The following is a 23,657-nucleotide window of genomic DNA, read 5'->3' as shown; positions in this document are numbered from 1 at the left end:
ATGAAAGCAAGAGAACGAGGTGGCATGAACATGCATCTCTGTACGCAGGTGTGACAAGGAGGAGACATTAACATGCATCCCTTTTTGAGGGAGTGATAAGGAGTCATCATGAACATGCATCCCTTTATAAGGACATAACGTGGAGGACGCATGAACATGAATGCCTGAATGAGGGCTAAACAAGGAGTCATCAGGAATATGCATGCCTGTATGACAACAATACAGGGAGGAGACATACACATTGCATCCCTGTATGAGAGTGTGACAGGAAGGAGACATTACATTGCATCCCTGAATTAGGACGTGAGAAGGAGGAGACATTAACATGCATGCCTGAATGAGGGCTAGACAAAGACTTATCATGAAGATGCATGTCTTCATGAAGACCACACAGGGAGGAGATATAAACATGCATATCTTTATGGAGGAGAGACAGGGAGCAGATATGAACATGCATCCCTGGCGAGGCAAGGAGAAGATATAAACATGCAACCCTTTATGAAGGCGAGACGGGAGGAGACATCAACATGCCTCGCTGTATGAGGGGATAAAGGAATGAGCCATGACCATGCATCCCGGAATGCGGATGAAAAAGGGAGGAGCCATGACCAGTCCTCCCTCTATGAGGTCGAAACGGTGAGGAGACATCAACATGATTTGATTTGATTTGAAGTACTTGCAACGTGGCACACCGAGCAGGGACAACTGCATCTGGGAGCAGATGTTTCCAGGTTCCATATTCCACTCCATATTCCAACACAAAATCTTAGAGAGCTCCTACCAAAAGATCTGATTCTATCATTTATTTGAATAAGAATGCCTTTAGTGATTTTCCGAACTGTATTAGCTCTGTCATGTTTCTAAGTTCCCAAGGCAAGGTTTTCCATAGCCTGGGTCCATAGACTGCAAAACGTCGGTCTCCTCTGGAGATACAGAGAGAGGGAGGAATTACTAATAGCAGCTGATCTGCCGAATGCAGTGGTCATTTAGGTTGATACCAAGTCACCTTTTCCACAAGATAAGTAGGAGCAAGATTATGTAGACATCTAAAAATCAAACACACTATTGAACCGGGACAGCCCACACAGCCCTTTAAAACGAGGTAGCAATACTTTGAGATGAATGGGGATGCAGAAGATACTCAAACATCAATAATCAAAACAACTCAGGAAGTTGTTTTAATGTCAATAATCTAAAGCAGGGAGTACAACGGACATCAACGGACGTCTCACAGCATGATCTCAACGAAATTCATAAAAAACATTCTAAAACCCATCATTGCTGACGTTAACCAACGTATTGCTAACGTCATCCTACGTGGCAAACTACAAAGACCTAGTGGCAAATGTGATAGGCTTAGAGGGAACATCTAGGCATACGTTCCATACTAGTCGAAGAAAGTGATAGGCTCTTCAACATCGGGTGGGACTACTAAGCCCACCCTTCAAACAGGTCACTATGAACGTCACTAAATACAAGACTTGCCATTGGTTACACAAACTATTGGGCACTTATTTATTTATTTATTTCTATAGCGCCGAAGCTCGCAGGCATCAGGGCGCATTACATGAAGACAAGTACAACAGAAAAGTAACCGGACAGTAGAGTAAGATTACTGGTTCTGAGTAGATTACATTACATGTACATTAGTATTTATGCAGGTCCTTTATTTGAACAACAGTGTCTTCAGTTTTTTCCTAAAGGATAGGTAATTAGATCCTAGCCTTAGGCTGTTTGGGAGCTCGTTCCACTTAGTTGCCGCTTTGGTAGGGAAGGCTCGTCCAAGTCCATTATCTTTTTCGGAGTGACTTACTTTCACAAACCCTTGCGCCTTGGATCTTAAGGTGTGGCAAGGTTCGTATGTGGTTATTTGTTTTTTTAGGTATACGGGTGCGGATCCATATATACAGTGATGGACAATGGTCATTGCTTTAAAAGTGATCCGGTCTTCCAGGGCTAACCAATGAAGGGCCTTTCTGTCTTCTGTAATATGTTCCTCCTTTTTTTCTTGGTAATTGTCCTTACTGCATTGTTCTGTAGGACCTGACATTGTTTGATGCATTTTTTATTGGCCCCCCCCTTAAGTAGTGCATTCCCGTAGTCCAGTCTAGATGAGATGGTGGCTCTGGCGATAATGGTGCTGTTTTGTTTACTCACTAATGGCCTGATGCGGCTGAGCAGTTTTTGGTGGTATCAGCAACTGTTTTTCAGGTATGTTACGTGGGCTTCCGCTTCCAAGGATGCTTGCAGGTGGACACCTAGTGTCTTGACCTTATCAGAGACCCTTACATTTGTGTCTTTGATCTTAAAGGTGGTGTATTCTGTGTCTAGTTTAGCGCTTGCCTGGTGTGATCCAAAGATCATGAGCTCAGTTTTGCTTCCGTTGAGGCAAAGCCAATTTGTCAACATCCAGGCTTCGATGGTGCTGTAATTGCAAGCAAGCTTATTATTGTCAGTGGTATGACAGCTAGATATTTTGATGACAAGTTGTGTAACATCGGCGAAATGTGTAAAGAAGACCCCTAGGTTGGTTAATAGGGTACATAGACGCTGCAGATAGAGATGGAACAAAAGGGGCAATAGGATGGCCCCCTGGGGTACTCCATGATTTATAGGTCGGGTATGGAGAAGTGGTCACCACAGTGGATCTTGGAGCTCTGCTCTTTGAGGAAGGATGTTACCCAGTCTATGGCTCCTCGAGAACGATTACCTGATTTGTCTAAAGCCTTGTGGAGTTTTTGATGGTCGAGCAAATCAAATGCTGCTGAGAGGTCTAATAATATCAGCATCCCTGTTTTTCCCTCGTCTAATATATTAAGCATTTTAGTCTGAAGGTCCAGCAGGGCCGTCGCTGTACTATGTGCTCCTCTAAAGCCCAATTGTTGGGTGTCTGTGTGTAGGAGGCTGTTCCTGTCGACATAATTTTGGAGTTGGGTGGTAGCGACTTTGTCCAAGATTTTTAGGAGAAAGTTACAGTTAGTTATTGGACGGAGATTGGAAGGGACGTGTAGGTCTAATCCAGGTTTTTGGACTAGGAGTGTACCAGTAACTGTTTTAATTGTGGTAGGGACTTTGTTGTCTCTAAACAAAGCATTCACCATTCTACGAAGATAGGGGGCAAAAGTCCTGGCATTGTCCAGTATAAGCTAGGGGGGGGGGTAGTATGTTTTCGGAGCAGGCTGTGCATCTAATGGTAGAAAGTATAGAGTTCATGTCCTCTAGAGAGATTGGGAGAACTTGAATGTACTCCTCTCGTGGGGGGTATGCTCTAAGTTATCCAGGAGAAGGTGTGGTTGGACGTCCAACTTACAGGATTTTATGACTTAGCAAGCTTTTTGAATTTTATTGTAAAAGTCTGTTTGGTCCTTCTCACAGTCTTCTTGTGATGGCTGAAATGTATTTATTCATTTGTATTTGTAGAGCACACTACAGCCCGCAGGCATCGAGGTGCTATAACAGTGCTCTAGTTGGCTTGATTAAGGGTTCACTGTGAACCCGTCCAAGTAGATAAACTTAGAGGAAGGTACAATGCATGGTACAAGGTTACACACAGACTTAGACCATGCTACATTGCATGGCATGTGGTTGCAGAATACAGAGAAGGGGGAACAACAAGTTGTTAGGTAACAGGTACAGCAGGGGTATTTAAGGCTAGGCTAGTTCATAGAAAGAGACTAGTTTTGATGGCCTTGCGGAAGGCCGCATGGGAGTCAATTGTCCTAATAGGAGGGCGTTCCAGTGGGTGGCTGACAGAGTTGGGAAACTGGCGCCGCCGGCGCGGGCTTTGCGTGTCCTGGGAACAGTAATCACGTTTGAGTAGGGAGTTCTGGAAGGTCTGGAGGCAGGGGGTTTGGAGATCCTTTGGACCAGTTAGGGGGAGCTGCCTGGCCGTGAAGACACTTGTGTGTAAGGACAAGGGTTTTAAAGATCATCCTTTCTTTGACAAGGCACATGCACAAGGCACACCTGGGAGGGAGTGCTGGTAAACCCTGAGGGCAGCTTGTGGGAGAGATACACTTGCCTGATTTTGCTAGGAGGGTGCAGCTGATATTCAGGGAGGTGGGTGACACATCAATCAGTGTCTGTCTCCTAAAGTGAGTGGACGAGAGACATGTCGTCGGATGAGAACTGTGAGCAAGACCAGGTGGAGATGGGAATCCCTGGGGACAGCTTTTGTGAGAGAGACATGCTTGCCTGGTTTCACTGAGAGGGTGCAATGGAGATTTGAGTGGCTGGTTCACAGACCAGTCAGTGTTAGTCTCGTAAAGCGAATAGACAAGAACAGTGATCTCCCAACATTGCACCGTTTGGAGTACCGCAGGGCGATTTTATCTCCATCTCTTTTTAATCTTTATATGGAGCCCTTAGGAAACATTGGGACTCATTACGAGTTTGCTGGTATGTGGTAAAAGTGCCAGTGATTCTGGTGAACAGGACTTTTTAGCGTTCTGGTCAATTACGAGTTGGCAGTAACACCGTTGCCGGTATTACCGGCCCCGGCACAACCACCTCTGTAAATACCGGAGCTGGTAATATCACAAGGGACTGATTGCAGACAGTGCGCGGCCTCGAGCAATATGGCTGCTCCCATACAGGTAATACATCAGGCTCCCCAAAGGAGGGATAATAGATTTTCAGAGGTTTTAGCCTTAAGTGCCGCGAGGAGACTGAAATTGCAGCAAGAACATCTTCTGCTCACTAATATACTACATAGCAATGAGGTTCCCAGGAGCACCGATAGCTTCACCTGCTCCCCTACGGGCTCCTCCATACAACCTCGGCCAATGGTCTATTCACCTTACAATGCACATCTGGGGGTTAAGGGGGAGTTGTTCAAAGATAGTGGAGCTACACCAGAAAGCTCGGGCCCCTTAGGACATCATTTTCCTCGAGATCAGCCGGCTGAGTTAGCAGCAGCCAGAGCTGTGAAGGAGTTGGTTGAGCCCAAAGCCATAGCCAATTGGCTATGCTTTAAGGATAACATGTTACGGGATCTAGCAATCTGTTCGAACTTTGGGGAATTTTATTCCTGGGTAGACACTGTTTCGTCAAATATGTCTGTGCCCTTATCGTCATCTCTACAGAAGTCCTCTCAGGTGAAGTTTACTAGAGAGGAAAAGGCCTCTCAAACGTCCATTCTTGAGAACAGAGGTCATACAGACTCTCAAACAGAGCCGATTGAGCTCACTCACAGAGGGACATCTGGGAAATCCAAGACAACTCTGTTCATTCCTTGTCAAATGACTACAGTATCACAAGAGAGTATACCACCTCTTCTGAAGCCCAGGCGACTCATGGCTCCCCTTCCATTTAAGGACATTCGCCAGAGAAAATCCACCATGCCCGAAATTGCGGATTCCAACATGAGGAGTTTCGCATTGGACCCAAGAAACATCGTTCTGATCAATGTGGACAAGCCGAAGCAAGTGGAATCCAGGGAGTCACTAAAAAATAAAGTTTTAGCACGGCTTAGTAATAAAGTGGGACCCAATTGTATAAGGGCGCAGGACCTCAAAGTTCTTCGGAGACTACAGATCAGCAACTGGTGCAAGACAGATAACACTGACTGTATCATTATTGGTTGTGGGCCTAGTAGTTTGCCCTCTTTTATAAACAGTCTCACCAATGTACAGGACATGTCCGCCTTCACAAAAGTGCGAATAGTGTTAAATTAACCTATCCTCTTTTCTTTACGATGTTGTTTTCCTTCTTCCATGGGAATGGCCTAGTGGCCCCCTTGTCAGTACATGTTTTCGGAGCTTAATGTTGTTTGTTCTTGTTATACTCATTATGCCACTTTGTTGTTTTGTCGGCGCCTATAAGCCTTAGGGTACCTTGTGCGCGGTATAAATCAATAAACATAAACATAAGGCTGCGAACGCCAGCTGGAAACTGTGATCACTGCCTGTGTTCTTTCTGGAACTCCAGCGCCTCTCTATCCCAGCCTCAATATTTTTTCCGCCACCACCCTCCCAATGCCAGCCCGCCACCCCTCTTCGTAGGTCCCATGCAACCCCATTTACCCCCTCTCCTCCTGGCCTCGTCATCTCCATCACCTGCCTACTGCCGTGGCAAAGGGACGTTTTCCCTTTTCTGTTTTTATGGTGGTGGCCTTTGGGAGATTTGGCACGTGCAATTGGTGCAGAGCACTTTTCCTGTGAAAAAAAATTAACTATTAGCACCCAGGAGGGAGCCCCTGCGGTTCTTATAGGGATAAAACTCTGCAATGGAAGGGGACAGGGTCAATAACAGCTGTAAACTCTCACAAGACCATCACTGCTCTCACACTTTCCTGCTCTCAGGCTGGCGGGCCATTATCGGCCCTGGCTGCCGCACCATTGCCAGGTTTGTGTAACTATATTATTTCTAATTGGCTCCACTTTGATGACTTTCATTGGGATTCTGACTTGATTATTGAGATCTTAAATAAGTGACTAGGGATCAGGTGTCCACTTATTCGCATGGATGACAACACAACCAACCTGTAATTCAAACATGAGTCATGACATCACGGATGGAGTACAGCTTATGATAGAGGTGGAACAAGGCGCTCTAGCAGCCCAAGTAGCTCGCCGTGATCGTATAGTGGTTAGTACTCTGCGTTGTGGCCGCAGCAACCTCGGTTCGAATCCGAGTCACGGCATTGCGGTGAGGCAATGTCACGGCAGTTGGGCAGATATTTTAGAATTTCCATTAATACATTGGCAATCTCTGTGGAGGACTGAAACAATTCGATATATCCTGGTACTGTACCTTTTGTTTCTTTAATGCTCTTTGCACACTTTTTCATCGGGTGACTGTAATGTATTTCAACCAAATCTAATTAAGAGCGCATTATGTGGTGACATTTGCAGTACATGAAACATTATAACACTGCCATTTACGTCAATAACCACTAGCTTGATTAAGACATATGTATTGCAGCGACAGTATTTCCCAGTTACAAATGGGAATAAAAACAACATCCGCGAGGGATTGAACCAACGACATTTAACTGATGTTGCCAATGGAGCGCGTTACAGAGAGCGCGAGGTCCCGCCTTTACAGTCACACGCTGATGATAATACAGATGTTTAAATAAACAGGCATATCTGTGGACTTGTGGTCTTTCTACATTGGGACTCATAGTCTAGTCCTAGGCTATTGTAGGCACTGGAGTATCTTTGAGTGGAATGAGAGGCGTTCTGTAGTCGCGTGAAAGGACCTTTCAAGTCAATCTGATATGTATTGTCCTGTGAAAAAAAGCGTTCTTAGACACAGTGAGGAGTTTTTGGGGATAATGGGAAAATCATTTGCAACTAAATGACAGGAATTTCTTAGTCCAATCATGAGGTGTGCTAGGCTTTTTTATACTGTGGCGGAAAGAGAGAGAGTATAACAGTCATTATAAATAAAGGGCCAAGGAAGTGACAGTTTATGGAAGGAACAATTTGCACATAGTATTAGAATGTGGTCAGGAGGAGGACAATGTGCTTACACATATGAAACATTAGAAGGTAGACATTATGGAAGCACATATATTTCTTTATTTTTATTGTATTTGGGGAGAGGGGGTTAATATAGCACGTCCAATGTGGAAAAGTGCTTCCCATAGCACCTTGCAGGTGGGCGACATCTAGAGCTGTGCAGTAGCCACCCATGCCCCAGAGGTCAAAGAGAAGAAGAAGTTACACATGTTGGAGGTGAGGGTGAGACAGGGAGGAGATATGATCCTCGTATGAAGCCGAGAGAAGGAGGAGGCGTGAACGTGCATCCATGTATGCAGACGAGAAAGGGAGGAGTCAGGGTCATGCATCCCTTCCTGAGGGTGAGACAGGGAGGAGATATGATCCCCGTATGAAGCCTAGAGAAGGAAGAGGCGTGAACGTGCATCCATGTATGCAGCCGAGAAGGGAAGGAGCATTGGTCATGCATCCCTGCATGAGGGTGAGACAGGGAGGAGATATGATCCCCGTATGAAGCCGAGAGAACGAGGAGGCGTGAACGTGCATCCATGTATGCAGGCGAGAAGGGAGGGAGCATTGGTCATGCATCCCTGCATGAGGGTGAGACAGGGAGGAGATATGATCCACGTATGAAGCTGAGAGAAGGAGGAGGCGTGAACGTGCATCCATGTATGCAGGCGAGAAGGGAAGGAGCATTGGTCATGCATCCCTTCCTGAGGGTGAGACAGGGAGGAGATAAAATCCCTTTATGAAAGCAAGAGAACGAGGTGGCATGAACATGCATCTCTGTACGCAGGTGTGACAAGGAGGAGACATTAACATGCATCCCTTTTTGAGGGAGTGATAAGGAGTCATCATGAACATGCATCCCTTTATAAGGACATAACGTGGAGGACGCATGAACATGAATGCCTGAATGAGGGCTAAACAAGGAGTCATCAGGAATATGCATGCCTGTATGACAACAATACAGGGAGGAGACATACACATTGCATCCATGTATGAGAGTGTGACAGGAAGGAGACATTACATTGCATCCCTGAATTAGGACGTGAGAAGGAGGAGACATTAACATGCATGCCTGAATGAGGGCTAGACAAAGACTTATCATGAAGATGCATGTCTTCATGAAGACCACACAGGGAGGAGATATAAACATGCATATCTTTATGGAGGAGAGACAGGGAGCAGATATGAACATGCATCCCTGGCGAGGCAAGGAGAAGATATAAACATGCAACCCTTTATGAAGGCGAGACGGGAGGAGACATCAACATGCCTCGCTGTATGAGGGGATAAAGGAATGAGCCATGACCATGCATCCCGGAATGCGGATGAAAAAGGGAGGAGCCATGACCAGTCCTCCCTCTATGAGGTCGAAACGGTGAGGAGACATCAACATGATTTGATTTGATTTGAAGTACTTGCAACGTGGCACACCGAGCAGGGACAACTGCATCTGGGAGCAGATGTTTCCAGGTTCCATATTCCACTCCATATTCCAACACAAAATCTTAGAGAGCTCCTACCAAAAGATCTGATTCTATCATTTATTTGAATAAGAATGCCTTTAGTGATTTTCCGAACTGTATTAGCTCTGTCATGTTTCTAAGTTCCCAAGGCAAGGTTTTCCATAGCCTGGGTCCATAGACTGCAAAACGTCGGTCTCCTCTGGAGATACAGAGAGAGGGAGGAATTACTAATAGCAGCTGATCTGCCGAATGCAGTGGTCATTTAGGTTGATACCAAGTCACCTTTTCCACAAGATAAGTAGGAGCAAGATTATGTAGACATCTAAAAATCAAACACACTATTGAACCGGGACAGCCCACACAGCCCTTTAAAACGAGGTAGCAATACTTTGAGATGAATGGGGATGCAGAAGATACTCAAACATCAATAATCAAAACAACTCAGGAAGTTGTTTTAATGTCAATAATCTAAAGCAGGGAGTACAACGGACATCAACGGACGTCTCACAGCATGATCTCAACGAAATTCATAAAAAACATTCTAAAACCCATCATTGCTGACGTTAACCAACGTATTGCTAACGTCATCCTACGTGGCAAACTACAAAGACCTAGTGGCAAATGTGATAGGCTTAGAGGGAACATCTAGGCATACGTTCCATACTAGTCGAAGAAAGTGATAGGCTCTTCAACATCGGGTGGGACTACTAAGCCCACCCTTCAAACAGGTCACTATGAACGTCACTAAATACAAGACTTGCCATTGGTTACACAAACTATTGGGCACTTATTTATTTATTTATTTCTATAGCGCCGAAGCTCGCAGGCATCAGGGCGCATTACATGAAGACAAGTACAACAGAAAAGTAACCGGACAGTAGAGTAAGATTACTGGTTCTGAGTAGATTACATTACATGTACATTAGTATTTATGCAGGTCCTTTATTTGAACAACAGTGTCTTCAGTTTTTTCCTAAAGGATAGGTAATTAGATCCTAGCCTTAGGCTGTTTGGGAGCTCGTTCCACTTAGTTGCCGCTTTGGTAGGGAAGGCTCGTCCAAGTCCATTATCTTTTTCGGAGTGACTTACTTTCACAAACCCTTGCGCCTTGGATCTTAAGGTGTGGCAAGGTTCGTATGTGGTTATTTGTTTTTTTAGGTATACGGGTGCGGATCCATATATACAGTGATGGACAATGGTCATTGCTTTAAAAGTGATCCGGTCTTCCAGGGCTAACCAATGAAGGGCCTTTCTGTCTTCTGTAATATGTTCCTCCTTTTTTTCTTGGTAATTGTCCTTACTGCATTGTTCTGTAGGACCTGACATTGTTTGATGCATTTTTTATTGGCCCCCCCCTTAAGTAGTGCATTCCCGTAGTCCAGTCTAGATGAGATGGTGGCTCTGGCGATAATGGTGCTGTTTTGTTTACTCACTAATGGCCTGATGCGGCTGAGCAGTTTTTGGTGGTATCAGCAACTGTTTTTCAGGTATGTTACGTGGGCTTCCGCTTCCAAGGATGCTTGCAGGTGGACACCTAGTGTCTTGACCTTATCAGAGACCCTTACATTTGTGTCTTTGATCTTAAAGGTGGTGTATTCTGTGTCTAGTTTAGCGCTTGCCTGGTGTGATCCAAAGATCATGAGCTCAGTTTTGCTTCCGTTGAGGCAAAGCCAATTTGTCAACATCCAGGCTTCGATGGTGCTGTAATTGCAAGCAAGCTTATTATTGTCAGTGGTATGACAGCTAGATATTTTGATGACAAGTTGTGTAACATCGGCGAAATGTGTAAAGAAGACCCCTAGGTTGGTTAATAGGGTACATAGACGCTGCAGATAGAGATGGAACAAAAGGGGCAATAGGATGGCCCCCTGGGGTACTCCATGATTTATAGGTCGGGTATGGAGAAGTGGTCACCACAGTGGATCTTGGAGCTCTGCTCTTTGAGGAAGGATGTTACCCAGTCTATGGCTCCTCGAGAACGATTACCTGATTTGTCTAAAGCCTTGTGGAGTTTTTGATGGTCGAGCAAATCAAATGCTGCTGAGAGGTCTAATAATATCAGCATCCCTGTTTTTCCCTCGTCTAATATATTAAGCATTTTAGTCTGAAGGTCCAGCAGGGCCGTCGCTGTACTATGTGCTCCTCTAAAGCCCAATTGTTGGGTGTCTGTGTGTAGGAGGCTGTTCCTGTCGACATAATTTTGGAGTTGGGTGGTAGCGACTTTGTCCAAGATTTTTAGGAGAAAGTTACAGTTAGTTATTGGACGGAGATTGGAAGGGACGTGTAGGTCTAATCCAGGTTTTTGGACTAGGAGTGTACCAGTAACTGTTTTAATTGTGGTAGGGACTTTGTTGTCTCTAAACAAAGCATTCACCATTCTACGAAGATAGGGGGCAAAAGTCCTGGCATTGTCCAGTATAAGCTAGGGGGGGGGGTAGTATGTTTTCGGAGCAGGCTGTGCATCTAATGGTAGAAAGTATAGAGTTCATGTCCTCTAGAGAGATTGGGAGAACTTGAATGTACTCCTCTCGTGGGGGGTATGCTCTAAGTTATCCAGGAGAAGGTGTGGTTGGACGTCCAACTTACAGGATTTTATGACTTAGCAAGCTTTTTGAATTTTATTGTAAAAGTCTGTTTGGTCCTTCTCACAGTCTTCTTGTGATGGCTGAAATGTATTTATTCATTTGTATTTGTAGAGCACACTACAGCCCGCAGGCATCGAGGTGCTATAACAGTGCTCTAGTTGGCTTGATTAAGGGTTCACTGTGAACCCGTCCAAGTAGATAAACTTAGAGGAAGGTACAATGCATGGTACAAGGTTACACACAGACTTAGACCATGCTACATTGCATGGCATGTGGTTGCAGAATACAGAGAAGGGGGAACAACAAGTTGTTAGGTAACAGGTACAGCAGGGGTATTTAAGGCTAGGCTAGTTCATAGAAAGAGACTAGTTTTGATGGCCTTGCGGAAGGCCGCATGGGAGTCAATTGTCCTAATAGGAGGGCGTTCCAGTGGGTGGCTGACAGAGTTGGGAAACTGGCGCCGCCGGCGCGGGCTTTGCGTGTCCTGGGAACAGTAATCACGTTTGAGTAGGGAGTTCTGGAAGGTCTGGAGGCAGGGGGTTTGGAGATCCTTTGGACCAGTTAGGGGGAGCTGCCTGGCCGTGAAGACACTTGTGTGTAAGGACAAGGGTTTTAAAGATCATCCTTTCTTTGACAAGGCACATGCACAAGGCACACCTGGGAGGGAGTGCTGGTAAACCCTGAGGGCAGCTTGTGGGAGAGATACACTTGCCTGATTTTGCTAGGAGGGTGCAGCTGATATTCAGGGAGGTGGGTGACACATCAATCAGTGTCTGTCTCCTAAAGTGAGTGGACGAGAGACATGTCGTCGGATGAGAACTGTGAGCAAGACCAGGTGGAGATGGGAATCCCTGGGGACAGCTTTTGTGAGAGAGACATGCTTGCCTGGTTTCACTGAGAGGGTGCAATGGAGATTTGAGTGGCTGGTTCACAGACCAGTCAGTGTTAGTCTCGTAAAGCGAATAGACAAGAACAGTGATCTCCCAACATTGCACCGTTTGGAGTACCGCAGGGCGATTTTATCTCCATCTCTTTTTAATCTTTATATGGAGCCCTTAGGAAACATTGGGACTCATTACGAGTTTGCTGGTATGTGGTAAAAGTGCCAGTGATTCTGGTGAACAGGACTTTTTAGCGTTCTGGTCAATTACGAGTTGGCAGTAACACCGTTGCCGGTATTACCGGCCCCGGCACAACCACCTCTGTAAATACCGGAGCTGGTAATATCACAAGGGACTGATTGCAGACAGTGCGCGGCCTCGAGCAATATGGCTGCTCCCATACAGGTAATACATCAGGCTCCCCAAAGGAGGGATAATAGATTTTCAGAGGTTTTAGCCTTAAGTGCCGCGAGGAGACTGAAATTGCAGCAAGAACATCTTCTGCTCACTAATATACTACATAGCAATGAGGTTCCCAGGAGCACCGATAGCTTCACCTGCTCCCCTACGGGCTCCTCCATACAACCTCGGCCAATGGTCTATTCACCTTACAATGCACATCTGGGGGTTAAGGGGGAGTTGTTCAAAGATAGTGGAGCTACACCAGAAAGCTCGGGCCCCTTAGGACATCATTTTCCTCGAGATCAGCCGGCTGAGTTAGCAGCAGCCAGAGCTGTGAAGGAGTTGGTTGAGCCCAAAGCCATAGCCAATTGGCTATGCTTTAAGGATAACATGTTACGGGATCTAGCAATCTGTTCGAACTTTGGGGAATTTTATTCCTGGGTAGACACTGTTTCGTCAAATATGTCTGTGCCCTTATCGTCATCTCTACAGAAGTCCTCTCAGGTGAAGTTTACTAGAGAGGAAAAGGCCTCTCAAACGTCCATTCTTGAGAACAGAGGTCATACAGACTCTCAAACAGAGCCGATTGAGCTCACTCACAGAGGGACATCTGGGAAATCCAAGACAACTCTGTTCATTCCTTGTCAAATGACTACAGTATCACAAGAGAGTATACCACCTCTTCTGAAGCCCAGGCGACTCATGGCTCCCCTTCCATTTAAGGACATTCGCCAGAGAAAATCCACCATGCCCGAAATTGCGGATTCCAACATGAGGAGTTTCGCATTGGACCCAAGAAACATCGTTCTGATCAATGTGGACAAGCCGAAGCAAGTGGAATCCAGGGAGTCACTAAAAAATAAAGTTTTAGCACGGCTTAGTAATAAAGTGGGACCCAATTGTATAAGGGCGCAGGACCTCAAAGTTCTTCGGAGACTACAGATCAGCAACTGGTGCAAGACAGATAACACTGACTGTATCATTATTGGTTGTGGGCCTAGTAGTTTGCCCTCTTTTATAAACAGTCTCACCAATGTACAGGACATGTCCGCCTTCACAAAAGTGCGAATAGTGTTAAATTAACCTATCCTCTTTTCTTTACGATGTTGTTTTCCTTCTTCCATGGGAATGGCCTAGTGGCCCCCTTGTCAGTACATGTTTTCGGAGCTTAATGTTGTTTGTTCTTGTTATACTCATTATGCCACTTTGTTGTTTTGTCGGCGCCTATAAGCCTTAGGGTACCTTGTGCGCGGTATAAATCAATAAACATAAACATAAGGCTGCGAACGCCAGCTGGAAACTGTGATCACTGCCTGTGTTCTTTCTGGAACTCCAGCGCCTCTCTATCCCAGCCTCAATATTTTTTCCGCCACCACCCTCCCAATGCCAGCCCGCCACCCCTCTTCGTAGGTCCCATGCAACCCCATTTACCCCCTCTCCTCCTGGCCTCGTCATCTCCATCACCTGCCTACTGCCGTGGCAAAGGGACGTTTTCCCTTTTCTGTTTTTATGGTGGTGGCCTTTGGGAGATTTGGCACGTGCAATTGGTGCAGAGCACTTTTCCTGTGAAAAAAAATTAACTATTAGCACCCAGGAGGGAGCCCCTGCGGTTCTTATAGGGATAAAACTCTGCAATGGAAGGGGACAGGGTCAATAACAGCTGTAAACTCTCACAAGACCATCACTGCTCTCACACTTTCCTGCTCTCAGGCTGGCGGGCCATTATCGGCCCTGGCTGCCGCACCATTGCCAGGTTTGTGTAACTATATTATTTCTAATTGGCTCCACTTTGATGACTTTCATTGGGATTCTGACTTGATTATTGAGATCTTAAATAAGTGACTAGGGATCAGGTGTCCACTTATTCGCATGGATGACAACACAACCAACCTGTAATTCAAACATGAGTCATGACATCACGGATGGAGTACAGCTTATGATAGAGGTGGAACAAGGCGCTCTAGCAGCCCAAGTAGCTCGCCGTGATCGTATAGTGGTTAGTACTCTGCGTTGTGGCCGCAGCAACCTCGGTTCGAATCCGAGTCACGGCATTGCGGTGAGGCAATGTCACGGCAGTTGGGCAGATATTTTAGAATTTCCATTAATACATTGGCAATCTCTGTGGAGGACTGAAACAATTCGATATATCCTGGTACTGTACCTTTTGTTTCTTTAATGCTCTTTGCACACTTTTTCATCGGGTGACTGTAATGTATTTCAACCAAATCTAATTAAGAGCGCATTATGTGGTGACATTTGCAGTACATGAAACATTATAACACTGCCATTTACGTCAATAACCACTAGCTTGATTAAGACATATGTATTGCAGCGACAGTATTTCCCAGTTACAAATGGGAATAAAAACAACATCCGCGAGGGATTGAACCAACGACATTTAACTGATGTTGCCAATGGAGCGCGTTACAGAGAGCGCGAGGTCCCGCCTTTACAGTCACACGCTGATGATAATACAGATGTTTAAATAAACAGGCATATCTGTGGACTTGTGGTCTTTCTACATTGGGACTCATAGTCTAGTCCTAGGCTATTGTAGGCACTGGAGTATCTTTGAGTGGAATGAGAGGCGTTCTGTAGTCGCGTGAAAGGACCTTTCAAGTCAATCTGATATGTATTGTCCTGTGAAAAAAAGCGTTCTTAGACACAGTGAGGAGTTTTTGGGGATAATGGGAAAATCATTTGCAACTAAATGACAGGAATTTCTTAGTCCAATCATGAGGTGTGCTAGGCTTTTTTATACTGTGGCGGAAAGAGAGAGAGTATAACAGTCATTATAAATAAAGGGCCAAGGAAGTGACAGTTTATGGAAGGAACAATTTGCACATAGTATTAGAATGTGGTCAGGAGGAGGACAATGTGCTTACACATATGAAACATTAGAAGGTAGACATTATGGAAGCACATATATTTCTTTATTTTTATTGTATTTGGGGAGAGGGGGTTAATATAGCACGTCCAATGTGGAAAAGTGCTTCCCATAGCACCTTGCAGGTGGGCGACATCTAGAGCTGTGCAGTAGCCACCCATGCCCCAGAGGTCAAAGAGAAGAAGAAGTTACACATGTTGGAGGTGAGGGTGAGACAGGGAGGAGATATGATCCTCGTATGAAGCCGAGAGAAGGAGGAGGCGTGAACGTGCATCCATGTATGCAGGCGAGAAAGGGAGGAGTCAGGGTCATGCATCCCTTCCTGAGGGTGAGACAGGGAGGAGATATGATCCCCGTATGAAGCCTAGAGAAGGAAGAGGCGTGAACGTGCATCCATGTATGCAGCCGAGAAGGGAAGGAGCATTGGTCATGCATCCCTGCATGAGGGTGAGACAGGGAGGAGATATGATCCCCGTATGAAGCCGAGAGAACGAGGAGGCGTGAACGTGCATCCATGTATGCAGGCGAGAAGGGAGGGAGCATTGGTCATGCATCCCTGCATGAGGGTGAGACAGGGAGGAGATATGATCCACGTATGAAGCTGAGAGAAGGAGGAGGCGTGAACGTGCATCCATGTATGCAGGCGAGAAGGGAAGGAGCATTGGTCATGCATCCCTTCCTGAGGGTGAGACAGGGAGGAGATAAAATCCCTTTATGAAAGCAAGAGAACGAGGTGGCATGAACATGCATCTCTGTACGCAGGTGTGACAAGGAGGAGACATTAACATGCATCCCTTTTTGAGGGAGTGATAAGGAGTCATCATGAACATGCATCCCTTTATAAGGACATAACGTGGAGGACGCATGAACATGAATGCCTGAATGAGGGCTAAACAAGGAGTCATCAGGAATATGCATGCCTGTATGACAACAATACAGGGAGGAGACATACACATTGCATCCCTGTATGAGAGTGTGACAGGAAGGAGACATTACATTGCATCCCTGAATTAGGACGTGAGAAGGAGGAGACATTAACATGCATGCCTGAATGAGGGCTAGACAAAGACTTATCATGAAGATGCATGTCTTCATGAAGACCACACAGGGAGGAGATATAAACATGCATATCTTTATGGAGGAGAGACAGGGAGCAGATATGAACATGCATCCCTGGCGAGGCAAGGAGAAGATATAAACATGCAACCCTTTATGAAGGCGAGACGGGAGGAGACATCAACATGCCTCGCTGTATGAGGGGATAAAGGAATGAGCCATGACCATGCATCCCGGAATGCGGATGAAAAAGGGAGGAGCCATGACCAGTCCTCCCTCTATGAGGTCGAAACGGTGAGGAGACATCAACATGATTTGATTTGATTTGAAGTACTTGCAACGTGGCACACCGAGCAGGGACAACTGCATCTGGGAGCAGATGTTTCCAGGTTCCATATTCCACTCCATATTCCAACACAAAATCTTAGAGAGCTCCTACCAAAAGATCTGATTCTATCATTTATTTGAATAAGAATGCCTTTAGTGATTTTCCGAACTGTATTAGCTCTGTCATGTTTCTAAGTTCCCAAGGCAAGGTTTTCCATAGCCTGGGTCCATAGACTGCAAAACGTCGGTCTCCTCTGGAGATACAGAGAGAGGGAGGAATTACTAATAGCAGCTGATCTGCCGAATGCAGTGGTCATTTAGGTTGATACCAAGTCACCTTTTCCACAAGATAAGTAGGAGCAAGATTATGTAGACATCTAAAAATCAAACACACTATTGAACCGGGACAGCCCACACAGCCCTTTAAAACGAGGTAGCAATACTTTGAGATGAATGGGGATGCAGAAGATACTCAAACATCAATAATCAAAACAACTCAGGAAGTTGTTTTAATGTCAATAATCTAAAGCAGGGAGTACAACGGACATCAACGGACGTCTCACAGCATGATCTCAACGAAATTCATAAAAAACATTCTAAAACCCATCATTGCTGACGTTAACCAACGTATTGCTAACGTCATCCTACGTGGCAAACTACAAAGACCTAGTGGCAAATGTGATAGGCTTAGAGGGAACATCTAGGCATACGTTCCATACTAGTCGAAGAAAGTGATAGGCTCTTCAACATCGGGTGGGACTACTAAGCCCACCCTTCAAACAGGTCACTATGAACGTCACTAAATACAAGACTTGCCATTGGTTACACAAACTATTGGGCACTTATTTATTTATTTATTTCTATAGCGCCGAAGCTCGCAGGCATCAGGGCGCATTACATGAAGACAAGTACAACAGAAAAGTAACCGGACAGTAGAGTAAGATTACTGGTTCTGAGTAGATTACATTACATGTACATTAGTATTTATGCAGGTCCTTTATTTGAACAACAGTGTCTTCAGTTTTTTCCTAAAGGATAGGTAATTAGATCCTAGCCTTAGGCTGTTTGGGAGCTCGTTCCACTTAGTTGCCGCTTTGGTAGGGAAGGCTCGTCCAAGTCCATTATCTTTTTCGGAGTGACTTACTTTCACAAACCCTTGCGCCTTGGATCTTAAGGTGTGGCAAGGTTCGTATGTGGTTATTTGTTTTTTTAGGTATACGGGTGCGGATCCATATATACAGTGATGGACAATGGTCATTGCTTTAAAAGTGATCCGGTCTTCCAGGGCTAACCAATGAAGGGCCTTTCTGTCTTCTGTAATATGTTCCTCCTTTTTTTCTTGGTAATTGTCCTTACTGCATTGTTCTGTAGGACCTGACATTGTTTGATGCATTTTTTATTGGCCCCCCCCTTAAGTAGTGCATTCCCGTAGTCCAGTCTAGATGAGATGGTGGCTCTGGCGATAATGGTGCTGTTTTGTTTACTCACTAATGGCCTGATGCGGCTGAGCAGTTTTTGGTGGTATCAGCAACTGTTTTTCAGGTATGTTACGTGGGCTTCCGCTTCCAAGGATGCTTGCAGGTGGACACCTAGTGTCTTGACCTTATCAGAGACCCTTACATTTGTGTCTTTGATCTTAAAGGTGGTGTATTCTGTGTCTAGTTTAGCGCTTGCCTGGTGTGATCCAAAGATCATGAGCTCAGTTTTGCTTCCGTTGAGGCAAAGCCAATTTGTCAACATCCAGGCTTCGATGGTGCTGTAATTGCAAGCAAGCTTATTATTGTCAGTGGTATGACAGCTAGATATTTTGATGACAAGTTGTGTAACATCGGCGAAATGTGTAAAGAAGACCCCTAGGTTGGTTAATAGGGTACATAGACGCTGCAGATAGAGATGGAACAAAAGGGGCAATAGGATGGCCCCCTGGGGTACTCCATGATTTATAGGTCGGGTATGGAGAAGTGGTCACCACAGTGGATCTTGGAGCTCTGCTCTTTGAGGAAGGATGTTACCCAGTCTATGGCTCCTCGAGAACGATTACCTGATTTGTCTAAAGCCTTGTGGAGTTTTTGATGGTCGAGCAAATCAAATGCTGCTGAGAGGTCTAATAATATCAGCATCCCTGTTTTTCCCTCGTCTAATATATTAAGCATTTTAGTCTGAAGGTCCAGCAGGGCCGTCGCTGTACTATGTGCTCCTCTAAAGCCCAATTGTTGGGTGTCTGTGTGTAGGAGGCTGTTCCTGTCGACATAATTTTGGAGTTGGGTGGTAGCGACTTTGTCCAAGATTTTTAGGAGAAAGTTACAGTTAGTTATTGGACGGAGATTGGAAGGGACGTGTAGGTCTAATCCAGGTTTTTGGACTAGGAGTGTACCAGTAACTGTTTTAATTGTGGTAGGGACTTTGTTGTCTCTAAACAAAGCATTCACCATTCTACGAAGATAGGGGGCAAAAGTCCTGGCATTGTCCAGTATAAGCTAGGGGGGGGGGTAGTATGTTTTCGGAGCAGGCTGTGCATCTAATGGTAGAAAGTATAGAGTTCATGTCCTCTAGAGAGATTGGGAGAACTTGAATGTACTCCTCTCGTGGGGGGTATGCTCTAAGTTATCCAGGAGAAGGTGTGGTTGGACGTCCAACTTACAGGATTTTATGACTTAGCAAGCTTTTTGAATTTTATTGTAAAAGTCTGTTTGGTCCTTCTCACAGTCTTCTTGTGATGGCTGAAATGTATTTATTCATTTGTATTTGTAGAGCACACTACAGCCCGCAGGCATCGAGGTGCTATAACAGTGCTCTAGTTGGCTTGATTAAGGGTTCACTGTGAACCCGTCCAAGTAGATAAACTTAGAGGAAGGTACAATGCATGGTACAAGGTTACACACAGACTTAGACCATGCTACATTGCATGGCATGTGGTTGCAGAATACAGAGAAGGGGGAACAACAAGTTGTTAGGTAACAGGTACAGCAGGGGTATTTAAGGCTAGGCTAGTTCATAGAAAGAGACTAGTTTTGATGGCCTTGCGGAAGGCCGCATGGGAGTCAATTGTCCTAATAGGAGGGCGTTCCAGTGGGTGGCTGACAGAGTTGGGAAACTGGCGCCGCCGGCGCGGGCTTTGCGTGTCCTGGGAACAGTAATCACGTTTGAGTAGGGAGTTCTGGAAGGTCTGGAGGCAGGGGGTTTGGAGATCCTTTGGACCAGTTAGGGGGAGCTGCCTGGCCGTGAAGACACTTGTGTGTAAGGACAAGGGTTTTAAAGATCATCCTTTCTTTGACAAGGCACATGCACAAGGCACACCTGGGAGGGAGTGCTGGTAAACCCTGAGGGCAGCTTGTGGGAGAGATACACTTGCCTGATTTTGCTAGGAGGGTGCAGCTGATATTCAGGGAGGTGGGTGACACATCAATCAGTGTCTGTCTCCTAAAGTGAGTGGACGAGAGACATGTCGTCGGATGAGAACTGTGAGCAAGACCAGGTGGAGATGGGAATCCCTGGGGACAGCTTTTGTGAGAGAGACATGCTTGCCTGGTTTCACTGAGAGGGTGCAATGGAGATTTGAGTGGCTGGTTCACAGACCAGTCAGTGTTAGTCTCGTAAAGCGAATAGACAAGAACAGTGATCTCCCAACATTGCACCGTTTGGAGTACCGCAGGGCGATTTTATCTCCATCTCTTTTTAATCTTTATATGGAGCCCTTAGGAAACATTGGGACTCATTACGAGTTTGCTGGTATGTGGTAAAAGTGCCAGTGATTCTGGTGAACAGGACTTTTTAGCGTTCTGGTCAATTACGAGTTGGCAGTAACACCGTTGCCGGTATTACCGGCCCCGGCACAACCACCTCTGTAAATACCGGAGCTGGTAATATCACAAGGGACTGATTGCAGACAGTGCGCGGCCTCGAGCAATATGGCTGCTCCCATACAGGTAATACATCAGGCTCCCCAAAGGAGGGATAATAGATTTTCAGAGGTTTTAGCCTTAAGTGCCGCGAGGAGACTGAAATTGCAGCAAGAACATCTTCTGCTCACTAATATACTACATAGCAATGAGGTTCCCAGGAGCACCGATAGCTTCACCTGCTCCCCTACGGGCTCCTCCATACAACCTCGGCCAATGGTCTATTCACCTTACAATGCACATCTGGGGGTTAAGGGGGAGTTGTTCAAAGATAGTGGAGCTACACCAGAAAGCTCGGGCCCCTTAGGACATCATTTTCCTCGAGATCAGCCGGCTGAGTTAGCAGCAGCCAGAGCTGTGAAGGAGTTGGTTGAGCCCAAAGCCATAGCCAATTGGCTATGCTTTAAGGATAACATGTTACGGGATCTAGCAATCTGTTCGAACTTTGGGGAATTTTATTCCTGGGTAGACACTGTTTCGTCAAATATGTCTGTGCCCTTATCGTCATCTCTACAGAAGTCCTCTCAGGTGAAGTTTACTAGAGAGGAAAAGGCCTCTCAAACGTCCATTCTTGAGAACAGAGGTCATACAGACTCTCAAACAGAGCCGATTGAGCTCACTCACAGAGGGACATCTGGGAAATCCAAGACAACTCTGTTCATTCCTTGTCAAATGACTACAGTATCACAAGAGAGTATACCACCTCTTCTGAAGCCCAGGCGACTCATGGCTCCCCTTCCATTTAAGGACATTCGCCAGAGAAAATCCACCATGCCCGAAATTGCGGATTCCAACATGAGGAGTTTCGCATTGGACCCAAGAAACATCGTTCTGATCAATGTGGACAAGCCGAAGCAAGTGGAATCCAGGGAGTCACTAAAAAATAAAGTTTTAGCACGGCTTAGTAATAAAGTGGGACCCAATTGTATAAGGGCGCAGGACCTCAAAGTTCTTCGGAGACTACAGATCAGCAACTGGTGCAAGACAGATAACACTGACTGTATCATTATTGGTTGTGGGCCTAGTAGTTTGCCCTCTTTTATAAACAGTCTCACCAATGTACAGGACATGTCCGCCTTCACAAAAGTGCGAATAGTGTTAAATTAACCTATCCTCTTTTCTTTACGATGTTGTTTTCCTTCTTCCATGGGAATGGCCTAGTGGCCCCCTTGTCAGTACATGTTTTCGGAGCTTAATGTTGTTTGTTCTTGTTATACTCATTATGCCACTTTGTTGTTTTGTCGGCGCCTATAAGCCTTAGGGTACCTTGTGCGCGGTATAAATCAATAAACATAAACATAAGGCTGCGAACGCCAGCTGGAAACTGTGATCACTGCCTGTGTTCTTTCTGGAACTCCAGCGCCTCTCTATCCCAGCCTCAATATTTTTTCCGCCACCACCCTCCCAATGCCAGCCCGCCACCCCTCTTCGTAGGTCCCATGCAACCCCATTTACCCCCTCTCCTCCTGGCCTCGTCATCTCCATCACCTGCCTACTGCCGTGGCAAAGGGACGTTTTCCCTTTTCTGTTTTTATGGTGGTGGCCTTTGGGAGATTTGGCACGTGCAATTGGTGCAGAGCACTTTTCCTGTGAAAAAAAATTAACTATTAGCACCCAGGAGGGAGCCCCTGCGGTTCTTATAGGGATAAAACTCTGCAATGGAAGGGGACAGGGTCAATAACAGCTGTAAACTCTCACAAGACCATCACTGCTCTCACACTTTCCTGCTCTCAGGCTGGCGGGCCATTATCGGCCCTGGCTGCCGCACCATTGCCAGGTTTGTGTAACTATATTATTTCTAATTGGCTCCACTTTGATGACTTTCATTGGGATTCTGACTTGATTATTGAGATCTTAAATAAGTGACTAGGGATCAGGTGTCCACTTATTCGCATGGATGACAACACAACCAACCTGTAATTCAAACATGAGTCATGACATCACGGATGGAGTACAGCTTATGATAGAGGTGGAACAAGGCGCTCTAGCAGCCCAAGTAGCTCGCCGTGATCGTATAGTGGTTAGTACTCTGCGTTGTGGCCGCAGCAACCTCGGTTCGAATCCGAGTCACGGCATTGCGGTGAGGCAATGTCACGGCAGTTGGGCAGATATTTTAGAATTTCCATTAATACATTGGCAATCTCTGTGGAGGACTGAAACAATTCGATATATCCTGGTACTGTACCTTTTGTTTCTTTAATGCTCTTTGCACACTTTTTCATCGGGTGACTGTAATGTATTTCAACCAAATCTAATTAAGAGCGCATTATGTGGTGACATTTGCAGTACATGAAACATTATAACACTGCCATTTACGTCAATAACCACTAGCTTGATTAAGACATATGTATTGCAGCGACAGTATTTCCCAGTTACAAATGGGAATAAAAACAACATCCGCGAGGGATTGAACCAACGACATTTAACTGATGTTGCCAATGGAGCGCGTTACAGAGAGCGCGAGGTCCCGCCTTTACAGTCACACGCTGATGATAATACAGATGTTTAAATAAACAGGCATATCTGTGGACTTGTGGTCTTTCTACATTGGGACTCATAGTCTAGTCCTAGGCTATTGTAGGCACTGGAGTATCTTTGAGTGGAATGAGAGGCGTTCTGTAGTCGCGTGAAAGGACCTTTCAAGTCAATCTGATATGTATTGTCCTGTGAAAAAAAGCGTTCTTAGACACAGTGAGGAGTTTT

General features: G+C 45.6%; 3 non-coding genes across 3 annotated transcripts; all 3 read left to right on the top strand.

The window, feature by feature from the left end:
• Window positions 1-6,571: 6,571 nt before the first annotated feature.
• TRNAH-GUG (transfer RNA histidin (anticodon GUG)) lies at window positions 6,572-6,643 on the top strand. Its single transcript has one exon. It is a non-coding gene; the product is annotated as a tRNA-His (tRNA).
• An 8,121-nt stretch (window positions 6,644-14,764) lies between these two features.
• TRNAH-GUG (transfer RNA histidin (anticodon GUG)) lies at window positions 14,765-14,836 on the top strand. Its single transcript has one exon. It is a non-coding gene; the product is annotated as a tRNA-His (tRNA).
• An 8,121-nt stretch (window positions 14,837-22,957) lies between these two features.
• TRNAH-GUG (transfer RNA histidin (anticodon GUG)) lies at window positions 22,958-23,029 on the top strand. The gene has a single exon. It is a non-coding gene; the product is annotated as a tRNA-His (tRNA).
• Window positions 23,030-23,657: the final 628 nt, after the last annotated feature.

Source organism: Ambystoma mexicanum, assembly GCF_040938575.1.
Source record: "Ambystoma mexicanum isolate Mex_15411 chromosome 12 unlocalized genomic scaffold, UKY_AmexF1_1 Mex_chr12_unloc.2, whole genome shotgun sequence".
NCBI classification, from domain to species: domain Eukaryota; kingdom Metazoa; phylum Chordata; class Amphibia; order Caudata; family Ambystomatidae; genus Ambystoma; species Ambystoma mexicanum.
Note: the sequence above shows the minus strand (reverse complement) of the source record. Positions and strands in the feature narration are given on the sequence as shown.